At 44.3% G+C, this 17,010-nt stretch overlaps 1 long non-coding RNA gene and 1 other non-coding gene across 2 annotated transcripts in view; one reads left to right on the top strand and one right to left on the bottom strand.

The window, feature by feature from the left end:
* The window catches only part of LOC126175946 (uncharacterized), a 645,439-nt gene that overhangs the window by 568,895 nt on the left and 59,534 nt on the right, over window positions 1–17,010 (top strand). The window lies entirely within an intron of this gene.
* Window positions 5,896–5,969, bottom strand: Trnat-ugu (transfer RNA threonine (anticodon UGU)). Its single transcript has one exon. It is a non-coding gene; the product is annotated as a tRNA-Thr (tRNA).

Here is a 17,010-nt window from a genome sequence, read left to right as displayed (position 1 = left end):
ACTAGTTAGTTGCAGAGGACGAGTTTAATTACGCACTGCCGCGTAGGAATAGCCGAGCGGTCTAGTGCGCTGCAGTCATGGACTGTGCGGCTGGTCCCGGCAGAGGTTCGAGTCCTCCTTCGGGCATGGGTGTGTGTGTGTGTGTTTGTCCTTAGGATAATTTAGGATAAGTAGTGTGTAAGCTTAGGGACTGATGACCTTAGCAGTTAAGTCCCATAAGATTTCACACACATTTGAACATTTTGAATTAGGCACGCTGATACTGTACTAGCTGAACATCTGTTAGCTGCTTTTCGAATTATTTCGAAAATTTTGTATAACTTTTCTGTAAAATTCTTACCGTGTTCAGAATAAACATGCCTTTTGTTGCACTCGCCTATCGTTCGTAATTTTCGAGACATTTAATTTTGAGATAAGGTACTCCGCTGCATACTCTGTACTAACCGAAAGATTCCGAAATGTGCCAACTGGACTGGAATATGTAGACTGCTAGTAGCTCGTACACTGCCTCTTGATGGATGCTAACCACTCTTACCGATTTTCTCCAGAACAACAAAACAGGAATACATTTCAATCGTAATAAATAAAAAAACATTCACACATAAGCGCCACTCTCAAATGTTCACGGCAACAAATGAAATTTATTGGCACGAATTAACCTGAGGCAAGCTCGTCACTTTTATCCAACACCACCTCCATCTAGCTAATGACTCGACGCTCTAGGGGCCTCTCTTTACCGAACAAGACCACGTTTGCTAACCCACAACATTAGCCGAGGAAAGCAGAGGGTCCTCGACTTGACACCTCACTCCGAGTACGGCCTGCGGGTGGCTCCTCGATTTCGGGAGCCCTCAAAACACTCCACGAATTCATTTAATTTTTAAGCATTCCAGCCTTTCAGAATCTGGAGCAGAATGTAGGCACATTTCCTGTTCCTGTTTATAATGCTTCTGTAAGATGGTGTCTGCTGACAGGACTTTTTCCGCAGCAGGTGCTGGAAACACGGGTAGTCATAGGGAAAATTGCTTCCCCTTTAAGCCAGCCGATCCATTTATGAGGATTAGGGAAAGACCGACCTATCAGCTCTCGGCTGAAGAAAACCTCTTGCCCCAGAAACCATTCCTGCCGTAGACAATAGGCGCAGGAAGAATCACACAGATGCGGTCTAGAAATTGAGATACTACAGCATTATGACATGCGGCACATACGTGCTTTTCGTGAATCGTAATGCCAAAATTTTGGAAAGCACCATTTCGATTCGCCATGAAGGAAAGAAAGCAAAGGGAGTGAAATCTGATGGGAAAGTTACGGACACCGCATGTATGCAAAGGGTTAATTTTCTTGAAGCTGGACAGACCTTATATGTTTTCCGTCACTTTCATACTAAAAACACTTCTAACATTCACAAACTTATCTTGTTCGTTTTACTCGCAGACCATCCCCAATTTTACAATTTTTTCTGTCAGCCCTTAAAGAAAAAAGTGAGGAAAGCGAATCTGAAATTTTTTTTTGTCGTGCAGTGCAGGCTCTGCATGTTGTACTGGAGCTTCTCAAAATACTCATATCCTTGTTAATCAAGTGCTAATTAATTGCCACGACCGTAGTATTTGTGTGTGTGTGTGTGTGTGTGTGTGTGTGTGTGTGTGTGTGTATTTTACGCACACAGTTGTAAAACTGCACTTGTGATTTCTAATCTCCGATGCCACGGTATCCTGAAAGCTATCTGTGTCATCTGGAGAGCCAATCACGTATTTTGCTGCCGATCTGTGAGGCATAAGTAGTTCGCACGTTACCGCTCGCCGCCTGCAAATTATACGGTTATACGGGGAAAAACGATGCTTTTATGTTTCTGCGTTAACGAGAACACAGTTTACTAAAATTTGCAGCATTATTATTAGCTATATCTGCGCAGGAATTTATTGAATGAATAGCAGTAAATGTTTATGCGCTCCGAATTTTGAAAGGAGCCCGTTGTTTTAGCCCTTGTGCGCCTGCGGATAATAAATCGCATTGAGCCTAATATTTCAAATGGAACGGCAAACAAATTGTTGAAGTAAATGCTCCCGAGGTAGCTGCAGTGCTGCTCATTGTTTCGCCGGAAACACAGCTGGTCCGCAAACATTTGTGCTTGCATCGAAATATTTATTTTACTCCATTCGAAACAGTAAACCTCAGGCTTTGTGGTCGATTATATGGAGGTACCACAACCGTAAAACGAATGAGCATTTATATCGTTAATGGAGTAGTCATTACACTGCTTTCCCTAAGTTAGTATGTGGAAAGTAACTGGGCTCCAAATATGTCTATGGTCAACTTGTTTGTAAACATTCTTGTTGTGCACAGAGATCGTTGTAGGAGTTGATTCAACATCATGGTCGATTGGTTCACGTCACCGTCTGGCCTCTAGTATTCGTCCGTTACGAACTAGCCAAGCAGTTTAGGTATAGAGATAATTTTTCGTTCTTCACTTACGTCTAGCGGAGGGCGTAAAGTGTTTGCGATGCAATTTGTTCTGTGGATTCCAAAGAATAATTCGAGCATATACGTAACGTTTTCGTGCTGGGTAAACAAAACGGTTAAACATGCCAAACTCTTCTGAGTATCTTCAGCTTACTAAATTGGTTAGACATGATGAGGATTCTAAATACCTGAGCATTACTCACTAATAGGATGCACAATTATCGTGAGCGCGACTTCCTACTCATCTGCGCTATACCTCCCTAGAATTTTGACAATAAATCTACGCTGTCAGTTTGCCCTTCCAGCAGCTGACTTTCTCTGTCCGTCCCAGTTTCCTTTGGCTGCCTAATATTATCCCTGATTTAATCGACTCGTGGTTTGGAGTCCGTGTTAAGCTGTAGACCCCCCATGACAGAAAGAGTAAGATAATTCAAAGGCGGACCATGTGTGGTGTAGCACTTGTGGCGTTGAAACCAACCTTTGTGTCGTGAACAACGTGAAGAGTTAATCGTCCTACAAGTGAACATTGTATTTTGTTTATCCATATTTGAAGTACATTATATTCAGTGACTATCTGATTATCATTCCTTGCGTGAGGTTCACAGTCATATAAAAGTTTTAACTGGCATGAAAAGACCTGGCAGTAACGACGCTCTATACAACGTTCCTCTTGCATAAATTTTCTGTTACAGTTTATGCAAGGGCGACGCTGTATAGGCTGTCATTAGTGTCAGGTTTGCTGTAAGTTGCGAGCTCTGTAGCTGTGGTAAGGTCTTTTAATTGTAGGGACTTGTATTCTGCTATCTGATAGCATGCCTAATAAATTACCCGTTCCTTTCCCGGAATTACGTAGTTGCACTGGAATACAGTACGCTGACTTAACTATTTCTGAGAACTAGACTAAAATTGTAAGTTGTCAAAATATTCAGCGAATGTATTCTCTGTAGCATATGTTCTCTAACAGTGGAGACAGAATATGGTCTTTGACTAACCAACACCGTCATTTACTATCGGATGGATTTCAAATGGCTCTGAGCACTATGGGACTTAACATCTGTGGTCATCAGTCCCCTAGAACTTAAAACTGTTTAAACCTAACTAACCTAAGGTCATCACACAACACCCAGTCATCACTATCGGATGGAAAATAGGTCCAGTGTTTGCTGTTATTTGTATGAAGGACACTATAGATTTTATGCGTGCAGTGTTCGCCACTTTTATTACGCACGTTCTCGTTTTCGCCTACCTCATAACACATTCTTTCAGTTATATACACAGCCTATGGAGATGCACAACACCATGCTTTCAATTTCAAGCCATACGTATCACCAGGTTATAGAACTAAAATAATCGTTTTTTAGCCAAGTCAGTGGTTTTCGGGTTCCGGTCTTTTGTCTGTTCGACAGTTAAAAACCATGTTTCTCAGGAACGAGTAGATGTATCGAACTTAAATTTATGTCGCATGCTAAAATCTACAGTCCCTTGGCGGTGTAAAAAACTTGAGCTTGTAAGTCAGTGTAGTAAAATATACGGCCATTTGCGTCACGTGTTTTGATACTCGCAAGCTGACTCATGATAACCTATAGGGTAATTCGTGTTGGTCTAGAAACGCGACATATTTAACATGAAGCAAAGTTTCACAGTAAAATTAAAGAAATCAGAAAATTGTAAATTTGTAATTGTATCACACGAAAAAAATATTTCTTCTGTCTTTTTTATCCGGCTTCAGACTTAACATTAAAACATTTTCGAAAGTCTTCGAATTTCCGGGACCTGTATAATGCCAAAACAATGTCGCTAACATGCAAAAATCGTCTAGATCCTCGATTCCCTGCATGGTTGAACTGCTATTTATATACACAATTAAGTTTCTACTGAACCGTCAGAGCGTGAGTCCTTCTTACTCGTGGCCAATCTCTTTTCGCCTACTTTATTAAAAATGTGAAGGGCGCCGGCGGCTCTTCCACGCCTAGGGGAGGGAATGTAAACAACAGTGAAATGAAAACATCAATGAACCATGTGACCATGACTCGTTGTACATTGATATTTTTGGATTTTGACTCGTGTGGAACGACGAAATGTAACATGCGTTTCCGAAATGTAACCGCCATTTGAGATGACAGTACATCAGAGAAGTACTATAATTTTATGCGTACACTCTGCGGTCGCAATATTTTGCTTGAAAATGATCAAAGACCGAAATTGTAGGCGTGGTTGTCGTCAACGGTAATCAGATTTCATTGTTCAAACTGTTCGACTGGTTGTTTATGTGGACTGTATGGAGCGGGAAGCGCGGCAGAAATGAGCTTTATTTCTGGCGAGCATTCCCATGTTAAAAACTCCGTGGTTCTGTCAGTCAAGAACTGTACGACTTGAAACGGCTTTGGTAACCCTGGGATTACAGCGTAGTAGTACTAGTTTTGTTCATCTGTGGAACCCTTTTAAAGGGATGTTGAGCGTATCGTACTCTCAGTACAAGAAACCTTATTCATATATACAGGGATTTACATAGCTGCAGGGTAGTTTGGAAAGGATGGGGGCACGTAGTCGGCCCCGTCTTTACATTAGGAGCCGTAATTTGGGGAAACCTTAGGTAATCTGAATCAAGACGACTGGATGGTGATTAGAGCCTCTATGTCACTGAATACAAGGCCAGTCTTTCAGAGCAGTATACAATACTGCCTTCTTTATAAATTATTTCGAAGAATTTATTTCATAGTGCGAAAGCTGTAGTCGCCGTCACGAAGCTAGGCGGCTCAAAGTTGGGCTGTCGGTCTCTCGTCGCCCCTAGCCCTTCACTAACGCTGTGTCAGGTACCGGCTGATCAGTCGTCACAGTGCGACACTTCCGTGTGACTCGTTCCGCTTTTTTCCGTGAACTCGTTCTGCTGTACAGATATTTGTGTGTGGCGCTAAAGAACGGTGTTCTGTGCATAGCATAGTTACTAACCCACGTCTTCTTAGTGTATGCAGGGATCGAATGCACTTTCAGAAAACATACTAAATAAATAACGCCTTTAACTTTTTCACCAAACATGCTCATCCACACGTTCCGATATTCCAGTCATCTAGAAAACAGTTATTTATTATAAGTCCAATCACAGACCACACATTAATTTTGCTCAGTGATGACCGTCTTCACACCCGAGTAGATGCAGTGTACTACAAATATCGGATAATTACATATATAGATGGTACAGTCGTAAATCACAATTTTGAGTACTATAATACTTGTACTGAATATTTAAAACAGTAGCTTATTAGTGGAGCTTGTATTTCTGGTATTATGTCTGTGCCATCTATATATGCTGCATCTACTCAGGTCTGAAGATGGTCATCGTTGACGGAAATTACGGGCCTAAATGATGACTAACTGACAACCTCAGCTGCCGACAGGTGTTGTTGATATACTTCGATGTGGACAGCTGAAAATGTGTGCCCCGACCGGGACTCGAACTCGGGATCTCCTGCTTACATGGCAGACGCTCTATCCATCTGAGCCACCGAGGTCACAGCTGAATAGCGCGACTGGAAGGACTTATCCCTTGCACGCTTCCCGTGAAACTCACATTCCCAACTGTCCACAATTCTACATATGTATTGTGTACCTTATAGACATTTGCCCACCCACTCATTACTCGCGCACGCTTTGGCGATTCCCGTAACAGTTCGGGCAACCTGTGCGCATTCGCACAGACGAAGGCTGGGTAGCCTTTAACTATATACAGGGTGAGTCACCTAACGTGACCGCTGGATATATTTTGTAAACCACATCAAATACTGACGAATCGATTCCACAGACCGAACGTGAGGAGAGGGGCTAGTGTAGTTGGTTAATACAAACCATAAAAAAATGCACGGAATTATGTTTTTTAACACAAACCTACGTTTTTTTAAATGGAACCCCGTTAGTTTTGTTAGCACATCTAAACATATAAACAAATACGTAATCATTGCCGTTTGTTGCATTGTAAAATGTTAATTACATCCGGAGATATTGTAACCTAAAGTTGACGCTTGAGTACCACTCTTCGGCTGTTCGATCGTGTGTGTCGGAGAGCACCGAATTACGTAGGGATCCAAAGGGAATGGTGATGGACCTTAGGTACAGGAGAGACTGGAACAGCACATTACGTCTACATGCTAACACCTTTTTGTTGGTCTTTTTCACTGACATGTACAGTACCATGAGGGGTGAGGTACACACGTACACACGTGGTTTCCGTTTGCCGCACTCATCCTGGTGTTGTGCCACCGCTGCCTTGGTGTGTTGACTCAGTCGGATAGATTTTTCGTGTTCAGATATCCGTGTGCTGATGGGTCGCCTCGTGTCTCCTACATACACTAATCCACGTTCGCACCTGATGTCGTAAACTCCAGTAGCATGAGTTTGTCAACTGTATCTTTCGTTGCACAAAGAATATCTTTTATCCTGTTGCTGTTTCGGAAAATCGGCTGGACGTCTGCTCAGCAGATAATTTTGACCACCCGTTCACTGACACGTTGAACATATGGTAATAGAGCGATGTTTTGTGCTTCCTACTGCTCTCTTCTATTGCCTCCATTCTTTGTCGCCATAGTTTTATCTATTAGTTTCATCCCATAACCACTGGTACCAAAAATGAACTTGAGGTTTTGTAGTTCACCCTTTTGATGTTCCTTATCGCTGGTCCTGTGATCCCTCTTGGTTAAAGTGTGCAGGGCGGATTTCTTCTACGTAGGTTGATGATGAGAGGAGGCATGTAGGCACCTGTCAGTACTGGTTGGCTTCCTATATACTCTTTGGCCCAGTTTACTGTCAGGCTTTCTGCCAATTAAAGGCAGAACCACACTCTTTTCTGTCTCCGTAATTAATTGGATTCTGCTGTGCTGCTGGTCGAGGTGTTTGTGGAAATTTCGTAGCTTTTCCTCCCCATGTAACCAAATAACGAAGGTGTCATCAACAATATGAAAAGGTGATAGTAAAGTAGAAACAATGTTAAGAATTCAGAACGTAAATAACTGCAACGTGCATAAAATTAGACGAAAATATTCTTCTTCTTTTCCAACTTATCGAATTTGCACAGACATTCCAGCAACTGGTTAATGTGCTCATGGGGTGTGCCCACATCTGGCAGCAATACATGCCTGGGAAGGACGGGGCATGCTGTGTATGATGTCATGAATCTCACGTTGAGGCAGTATCGAGCGTTCCTCCTCCAGAGCTGTTCTCAAGTGTTGCAGAGTGGCTAGTGGATGCTGATGTGATGCAACCCTTGTCAGTAGTGCATCCCAGACATGCTCTTATGTAATTCAACGTGGGAGAACTAGCAAGCCACGCCATACGTGCAGTATCTTCCAAGAAGACATCGACCACCCCTGCTGTATGAGGTCGAGCATTATCGTCCAACGAAAGGAAGTCTCGGCCCACAGCACCTCGCAACAACCTCACATGAGGTCCCAAGATATCGTCACCATACTTGACACCAGTTAAATCTTGCCTGTACAATATCATGAAGAGGCGTTGGTGTGCACAACATAATCCCTACCCACACAGTTAAGGTTGGTTGGTTGGTTTGGGGAAGGAGACCAGACAGCGTGGTCATCGGTCTCATCGGATTAGGGAAGGATGGGGAAGGAAGGCGGCCGTGCCCTTTCAGAGGAACCATCCCGGCATTTGCCTGGAGTGATTTAGGGAAATCACGGAAAACCTAAATCAGGATGGCCGGACGCGGGATTGAACCGTCGTCCTTCCGATTGCGACACAGTTAAGGATCCTCCACGGTATCGGTCTCTATCCACATCGTTTGGCTCCCGAAATCGTGTTTCACGTTCCCTCCAGACGTGAATTCGTCGAGAATTTCTCTCCAGACAAAATCGGGACTCATCTGTCAAAATAATGTTGTCTCACTGCTCGACCACCCAGGTGGCATGTTGACGACTTCACTCTAGACGTTCCTTTCTGAGAAGGCGCGTGAGAGGTACGCATACAGCAGGTCTGTGACAATGGAGGACACTCTGCAAAAGCCTTCTGTACACCGTCTGCCTCTTGCCTCGATACAACACTAGTGGATGCTGCGAGGTCAGATACGAGTTGCCGTGCAGTTCTAAGGCGATACCATCGTGCTCTTACACCCAAATAACGGTCCTCTCTTTCTGATGTCACAAGTGGTCAGCCCTGTCCTGGTCTTCGGAATACTGTTTCGGTCTCTGTAATCTGTGGCCACATCCGAGAAACATCAGAACGACCCACATTAAGCCATTGGGCTACATCAGGTTAAGACTGTCTTGCACCCATTCTTCCTATGGCCTTTCACTGCAGCGAGTCTGGTAGGCGTCTTCTCTGTGCCATAATGCACCGCCTATGGCTGTCGACGCAGTGGGTCTGTATGATTACATCGTGAATTAGATACAAGACGGGAAAATAGCAGCTTGTTGTTTCAATTTTGGAGACCAGTGTAGTTATTTGTTATAATTCCAATCACAGACCAGAGATTAATTTCGCTCAATGATGATCGTCTTCAGACCCGAGTGGATAAAATATACGACAAACGTCGTTCGTTATAGATATAAAGTCGCAAATATTCTGAGTACTATAAAAATTGTTCTGCATACTTAAAATTTTAACTTTATAACGAGCTTGTGTTGTTAATGTTATGACTGCACCATCAGTTTACGTAATGAATACGATATTTGTAGTATGCTGCACCTTCTCGCATGTGAAATTAAGAACTTGTTTGATAAACATTTGTGATCCGTGACTGGATTTGTAATAAAATAAACTTGCTCGTGAGAAGAAGCTAGACTGAGCGATAACATTTCCCAAGCACAAAAACCGACGACAGAAGCATGTGGTGTAGAAAAGACGATACAACGTGTTAGCGGCATTATAACATCTTCAAGAACTGCAAGAGTGAGTGCTGTCTTCCATTCGCCAGCCGAGGCATGTCAGCGGGAACCTAGACTTACTCAGACGGTCGATTTTAACAAAGAATTGGTCCACAGGACTGAGTTATAGTAATACAGTGGGGGAGAGTATCGTACGGGTCTCTAACATCCGTTCCCAACTGTAACATAAAATTGAGTGTGAAGGCTCGGAAACGTTCGTTCTTCGCCTCCTGACAGACTTCGGTTTGAAGGCCAGAAAATTTAGCCGTGGACCTATACCGCTTAGGGAACGGAGCGGAGCTAGACTGCCGCCTATATGTTTATTAGTTATTACTTACGGAGAACAGTAGACCTGTGGTTTATCTGGGCCAAGCTTGGATTTCGCAAAATCTCACGAACAAATATATATGGCGCGACTGTACACGATTTTTCAGCCCGGATACATTTGTGCTTCTTGCTTTTTCCACAAATTAAAATAAAAAAGTATTTTGCTTGAAAATTTCTTGTAGCATTAGTTTCTCTTCGTAGCGAGTGACAAGATTTTTATTTTAGGAAGTACTCCAAATCAAAAATGGTTCAAATGGCTCTGAGCATTGTGGGACTTAACATCTGAGGCCATCAGTCGCCTAGAACTTAGAACTACTTAAACCTAACAAACGTAAGGACATCACGCACATCCATGCCCGAGGCAGGATTCGAACCTGCGACCGTAGCGGTTGCGCGGTTCCAGACTGAAGCGCCTAGAACCGCTCGGCCACCTCGGCCGGCGCGGAAGTACTCCGACATATATAGTAATAGATAGTCTCTTACTTATGGATTGAGCGTAGAGGGAGGAGATGCAGTAACCGTGCACCGCCACTCTTGGTAAGGTGCTAGTGGAGGTTTACAGTTGCCTTCCTCCGACCTTTACGAAGTGTGAAGAGTGTATCTGTCGCGTGTGGATGACTGCGAGTAGCGCTTGTACAGTGCACTGTTACTTCATCACGGAGCAGACTAAAAATAGAGCTCGAATATTTTTTTCCAATTTTTAGTACCATTTGAAATTGTCACTAATTGCCAGTGCTGTAATGACCTTGACCCTCCTAGCATCGTGATTGCCACACCAGTTTGTTGCACATACTACACAACCACCTGTGTAGGTTGATGTTTCTCGTTTCACGATAACGTTTATTGAAGGGCACAGGGGTTCCAGAGCACTTATTGCGCCGCGTTTGGAATTTTGGAGAGCGCGCTGCGATCTCCCGGGGGGACACGGCTTCGGCTGGAGCCCCAGCGTAATTCAGTTCGGCCCGCACCTGGGCACGTAGCGCAGAGGGCGCGCACTGCACCATGATGAAAGGCCCTTCAAGGCGCCTCTCGGCTCACTTTGTTTCTGACTCCCCCTTGATAGATCGCCTCCGTTATGAATAAGTAAGCTCGCAAAATAGCCTCTCCGTCAGGCCAACACGCCATCGGTACAACATTGATTTTTATATTAAAAATGCCTTTTAAGCTCTATCGACTATGTGTCATCGAAGGTTTCGCGAAACGAGGAAGAGGGAGAGCAAGAGAGAGCAAGAGAGAGAGATAGAGAGAGAGAAGAGAGAAGAGAGAAGGGCGCCCTGGGTATGACGAATGGACTCGCTATCTGGGCGACCCGCCGCGTGTCGATAACGGCTGTAAAGAGCGGGAGACGGCCCACTCAGCAATCCTTCTAGGTGCTCCAGGCCGTCCTAATATATCTGGCTATACTGGCAAAGGTCTACGCTGTGGAGGACATCCACTTCTTTGCATTACTCCGCCTATATTTCAGTTTCATTTCCATCCGTACGACGTTTTCTTTGCTCTGCCCCGTCTCATAACGTACTTCCCCTGCTTTTATTTCCTGTTTTCCATGCAGCTACACATTTCATGTCTGAAATTTCGACGGGGTCCTCATGTATTCTCAGCACACCGTTGTGCTGTCCGTGGCTATGTTTCTAAATAAGCGCAGTAAAAATAAAAAAAGGAAGGTTAGTGTTGTGACCAGACGAAACTACTTTCGTCCGGCCGTAACTGTAGGTTCTTTGATTTTTGTGGGAGAAGACTCATCAAACTAGAACACACGAAGTTTATTACATAAATGACGTAGCGTTGTTTATTTCGGGTTGGGACGCGTTGGCTCACTTGGCATTTTATTAATTCCTCTTGATGTTATTACCCCCTGCTGTGTGCAGTGCTCTGTGCATCCACTGTGCAACAGGACACAGAGTTGAAAATATAGGTCTGGAACAGTTACGATTTCGTCAACTGGATTCCGCAGCTGACGGAATCTGCACGCACTAGCAAAAGTATGTAACAGCATTTCACACCCCTTAATGCTATGCCCAGCTTGATACTGATGCAACATCCAAAGCAGAATGCGACGAATGCTGTGTTCGGAAACACGTGTGCCTTCTTCAGGAACGTGTTTCATAAAACCATTACAACTACATACATTTAAAAACAAAGGTGTTTTCAACTACGAGGTTCGTTTGAACAGGGTAGTGGTTCCCTGGGAAAAGACCAAATATTAAATTGATGTACTCCGAACGGTGGTGCAGCTGTGCATTTTTCACATTTACAAATCATTTTCAGTGGTCAAGGGAGCGATAAATGACTGATGAATGGTACACTGACTATAGATAAACCCTCAGACCCATTAATTTGTGATATGGTTCTTACCCAGTTACCCACCAAGCAACACACACAGACAAGAAATTGTGTGTTTTAAACGGCCAAAGTATGTGGGGTAGTTTTAGCTACTCGGTCGTTTTCCCAAATCTTTACCAAGGGCATAGTCCACGAAACAGTGTAACGTCTCTCTGCGCGTTGTTACGTCTCTGTTAATCAGGAGTGAATGAGTGGCAAACAATTACTGTCAATTAAATCGATTATCGGACCGTGCGTCACCTCTTTCAAACGTAATACATTCGTCGAAGCATTCCTTATGCACATCCACCTCAAACAAGCGCCTAGCTACCACATCGAGAGGACCACCAGTAGGCAATAGATGTGGCGTGTGCTTGCTGATGCAGCACACTCTTACATGACATGTTATGCTCACCGTTGCGGGGATAGCCTATTGTATAGCAAGGGAGTTTTTCACTAATTGGAGAGAGAATAAGAAGCGTTAAGCGCTGCCTGCAGCGAATTGACGCATGGTGCAGGGAATGGCAATTGAATCTCAATGTAGACAAGTGTAATGTGCTGCGAATACACAGAAAGATAGATCCTTTATCATTTAGCTACAAAATAGCAGGTCAGCAACTGGAAGCAATTAATACCATAAATTATCTGGGAGTACGCATTAGGAGTGATTTAAAATGGAATGATCATATAATGTTGATTGTCGGTACAGCAGATGCCAGACTGAGATTCATTGGAAGAATCCTAAGGAAATGCAATCCGAAAACAAAGGAAGTAGGTTACAGTACGCTTGTTCGCCCACTGCTTAAATACTGCTCAGCAGTGTGGGATCCGTACCAGATAGGGTTGATACAAGACATAGAGAAGATCCAACGGAGAGCAGCGCGCTTCGTTACAGGATCATTTAGTTACGGAGATGATAGATAAAGTCCAGTGGAAGACTCTGCAGGAGAGACGCTCAATAGCTCGGTACGGGCTTTTGTCAAAGTTTCGAGAACATACCTTCATCGAAGAGTCAAGCAGTATATTGCTCCCTCCTACGTATATCTCGCGAAGAGACCATGAGTATAAAATCAGAGAGATTAGAGCCCACACAGAGGCATACCGACAATCCTTCTTTCCACGAAGAATACGAGACTGGAATAGAAGGGAGAACCGATAGAGGTACTCAAGGTACCCTCCGCCACACACCGTCAGGTGGCTTGCGGAGTATGGATGTAGATGTAGATGTTTTAAGAGCTGTCAACTCGTACTTAAACTGATACAGAGAAACACCTGCAGTCCTAGGGCAAGAGAAGACCCCTGACAGTTAAAGTGGGCTTGGAGCGGGTTATTCGCTCGTCTCCCAAGACCAACCATGTAACGCCATTTTGTTTATGTTTCTGTGGCAACGCTTCACTGTTGCCGCACCGCTAGGCAGTTAACTATGGTCTTCAGTCAGTGTTGTGGTAGCCCTTTGCTGTTCGCAGTTGAAGGCTGGCGACAGCTCTGTTTTAGGGGATATGTTGTCGCTGTGTGGAGTATAACCATACTCCTAAGGGATATCGTGCGCCACACCACCTCTAGCCTTCATAACGGCTCCAATTCGGCGAGGAAGAGAGCCACATGGTTCTTCAGGTATACCATATACAGTTGAAGTCGATTATTGCTACTACGATTCACCTTTTGTTCCAGATAGCCATAAACATTTATTATAGAGTTAAAACAGTGTGATTTAGGGGGCCTATCGATGTGCGATAGGTAGGGACAGGAAAAAGTCGTCGTATTTTATGCCCAAACACGTCGTTATATTTTGCCTAATTCGGCTTCACTTTTTGCCGATTTTGGGTGGTTTTTAGCCAATTTTTGTGCTACTTTTGCTAAATTCAGTACTATTTTGTTGTCAGTTTCGTTGTTTCTTAATGACCTTGTTTTTTTTCCAATTTCGTTGTTACTTGCTAAATTTAGTGATGTTTTCGCAACAAATTCGGTGTTATTTTTGGCCATGTTCGGTGTTTTTTGGCTAGTTTGGTGTTATTTTTGCCTATTTTGACCTTCGGTGTTACTTTTGTCTATTTTGATTTTATGTTTTACGAATTTAGTGTAAATTTTTTGTCAATTTATGTGCTATTTTTGACAAAGTTGGTCTTTTGTCAATGTCGCTGTTTTTTTTCATTACAGTGTTACGTTTTTTCCCTCTTCGGTGTTTATTTTCTCCAATTTCGGGGCTATTTTTTGGTCCCACTTTCCGTTCTGTTTTGGGCCAGATTCTGTGTTACTGTATTACCAGATTGTGTCTTGCTTTTTGCCAGATTCAGTGATTCTTTTACCAAATTCGCTGTAATTTGTGCCAAATTTTGGTGTTAATTTTTGGACACTCTCGGTGCTATTTATCACATCATTTCACAGTTGGTTACGTGGGAAATTAATCTTAATTTTAAGATTATACGAATACGTGAGCCTCAGCCTGTAGGAAAATGAAGGCAAAATGAATTTCACCATTTAGTGACTATGAATTACAAATACTGCTGTACTGTCGACCTCAGATTTAGTATATTTTTAATGCGGGAGAATGACAAAGTTCACAATATTTCGTAATAATCGCGCTAAAAAACACCAATTTCGCGTTGTCTGTTTCGCGAAATTTTCGTCTCCCTCACGATAAGGTGTCTCAGTGTTCCTCTGGCCGCGCGGGATTAGCCGAGCGGTCTTAGGCGCTGCAGTAATGGACTGTGCGGCTGGTCCCGGCGGAGGTTCGAGTCCTCCTTCGGGCATTGGTGTGTGTGTTTGTCCTTAGGATAAATTAGGTTAGGTAGTGTGTAAGCTTTAGGGACTGATGACCTTAGCAGTTCCATAAGATTACACACACATTTGAACATTTTTTTGTTCCTCTGATGAGCTTACTTCCTTCAGCATGCTGTTTCTTATTAACATTAAATATTACTGGCTTAAGCCTTTTGTCTATGCTGAACCATTGCGTTATGTATCGTTCACTGCGTAATAGTTGGACTAGAAATTTTCTTGTCGATCTTGTATTTTATTCGAGTTAAATTCTTTGCTAATTTATTCATGTAAAGGTCAATATAACATCTAGTACCAGAAAAATACAACGATGATCTATCATCAGTTCGAGGCAGACGCCAAATGTATTGTTGGTGTTGATCTTCTTTTATGCGTCCGGCTGTAGTTGCTAATCCATTCTGAGACGTTAGACACGTAACGAGCCGATACCTTTCTGCCGCCTTGCGTTAAGTTAGCTCGTAAGAAAACCCGAAAACACAAAAGCTGAAGTGAGACAGTGTACGAGGGAAGTTTTGCGACCTCAGCAAAGCTTTCTCGTGAGCACATCTTATTTGTGAATTACCGCGGTGAAACTTCCGGATCGCACACACCGGCGTTTTCCCAACTTGTCCGTTTCTGTGCGTGGCGCACGTACGCATAGCGGCGTATCTTATGCAGGAGGCGGGTCGCGTTCTGCAAGTAGCCGGCCATTAAAGCGTGCAGAGCAGCGGACGGGGCGGCGTTAGCGCGTCTGAGAGCGGCCCGTAATGAGATTTTTACCTGCTGCCGGCCCTAAGAGCTTTCGGATGAGCTGGGACGGCTTTCTTTCCTAACTTAATTACCGCTAATGCAAATGTATACCGAGGAGGAGCCGAGCGGTGTTCAGAGGGACGGGGGGAGTTCCCGGCCACCCGGCGGGGCACGCTTTGCCTCTTGGCGAGGCAGCCCCGCCTTTGGCCGGGCGCGGCATCTCTCTCCTGCGATATGGCCCCACTCTGGGCGCCGGAGTCCCTTCAGCGGGGGCTCTGCCCATCACGCCAGACCTGCTCCGACGTCTTCAAAAAGGAGCACGAATCGCAGCAAATCATATTACTGCCATCTTGGGTAGAGGTATTTACTCGTCTTTATTAATAAACCTAAGTGGAGACAAGGTAGTTGGAGTAGGCGATACTGCTTCAGAAATATTGAAATAGTGGGAGAACCAGGCAGGACGTGTAAGATACACTACTGGCCATTAAAATTGGTACACCGCGAAGACGTGCTACAGACGCGAAATTTACCCGACAGGAAGAAGATGCTGTGATATGCAAATGATTAGCTTTTCAGAGCATTCACACAAGGTTGGCGCCTGTGGTGACACCTACAACGTGCTGACATGAGAAAAGTTGCCAACCGATTTCTCATGCACAAACAGCAGTTGACCGGCGTTGCCTGGTGGAACATTCAAAAAAATACACATCCATGCCCGACGCAGGATTCGAACCTGCGACCGAAGCGGTCACGCGGTTCCAGACTGTTGCGCCTAGAACCGAAAGGCCACACTGGTCGGCGGTGGAACATTGTTGTGATGCCTCGTGTAAGGAGGAGAAATGTGTATCATCAAGTTTCCGACTTTGATAAAGGTCGGATTGTAGCCTACCGCGATTGCCGTTTATCGTATCGCGACACTGGTGCTCGCGTCGGTCGAGTTCCAATGACTGTTAGCAGAATATGGAATCGGTGGGTTCAGGAGGGTAATACGGAACGCCGTGCTGGATCCCAACGGCCTCGTATCACTAGCAGTCGAGATGAAAGGCATCTTATCCGAATGGCTGTAACGGATCGTGCAGTCACATCTCGATCCCTGAGTCAACAGATGGGTACGTTTGCAAGACAACAACCATCTGCACGAACAGTTCGACGACGTTTGCAGCAGCATGGAATACCAGCTCGAAGACCACGGCTGCGGTTACCCTTGACGCAGCATCACAGACGGAAGAGCCTGCGATGGTGTACTCAACGACGAACCTGGGTGCACGAATGGCAAAACGTCATTTTTCGGATGAATACAGGTTCTGTTTACAGCATCATGATGGTCGGATCCGTGTTTGGCGTCATCGCGGTCAACGCACATTGGATGCGTGTATTCGTCATCGCGATACTGGCGTATCACCCGGCGTGATGGTATGGGGTGCCATTGGTTACACGTCTCGGTCACCTCTTGTTCGCATTGACGGCACTTTGAACAGGGAACGTTACATTTCAGATGTGTTACGACCCGTGGCTCTATTCATTCGAT

Source organism: Schistocerca cancellata, chromosome 3, assembly GCF_023864275.1.
Source record: "Schistocerca cancellata isolate TAMUIC-IGC-003103 chromosome 3, iqSchCanc2.1, whole genome shotgun sequence".
Lineage (NCBI taxonomy): Eukaryota > Metazoa > Arthropoda > Insecta > Orthoptera > Acrididae > Schistocerca > Schistocerca cancellata.
This window is presented reverse-complemented; position numbering and strand designations above follow the sequence as displayed.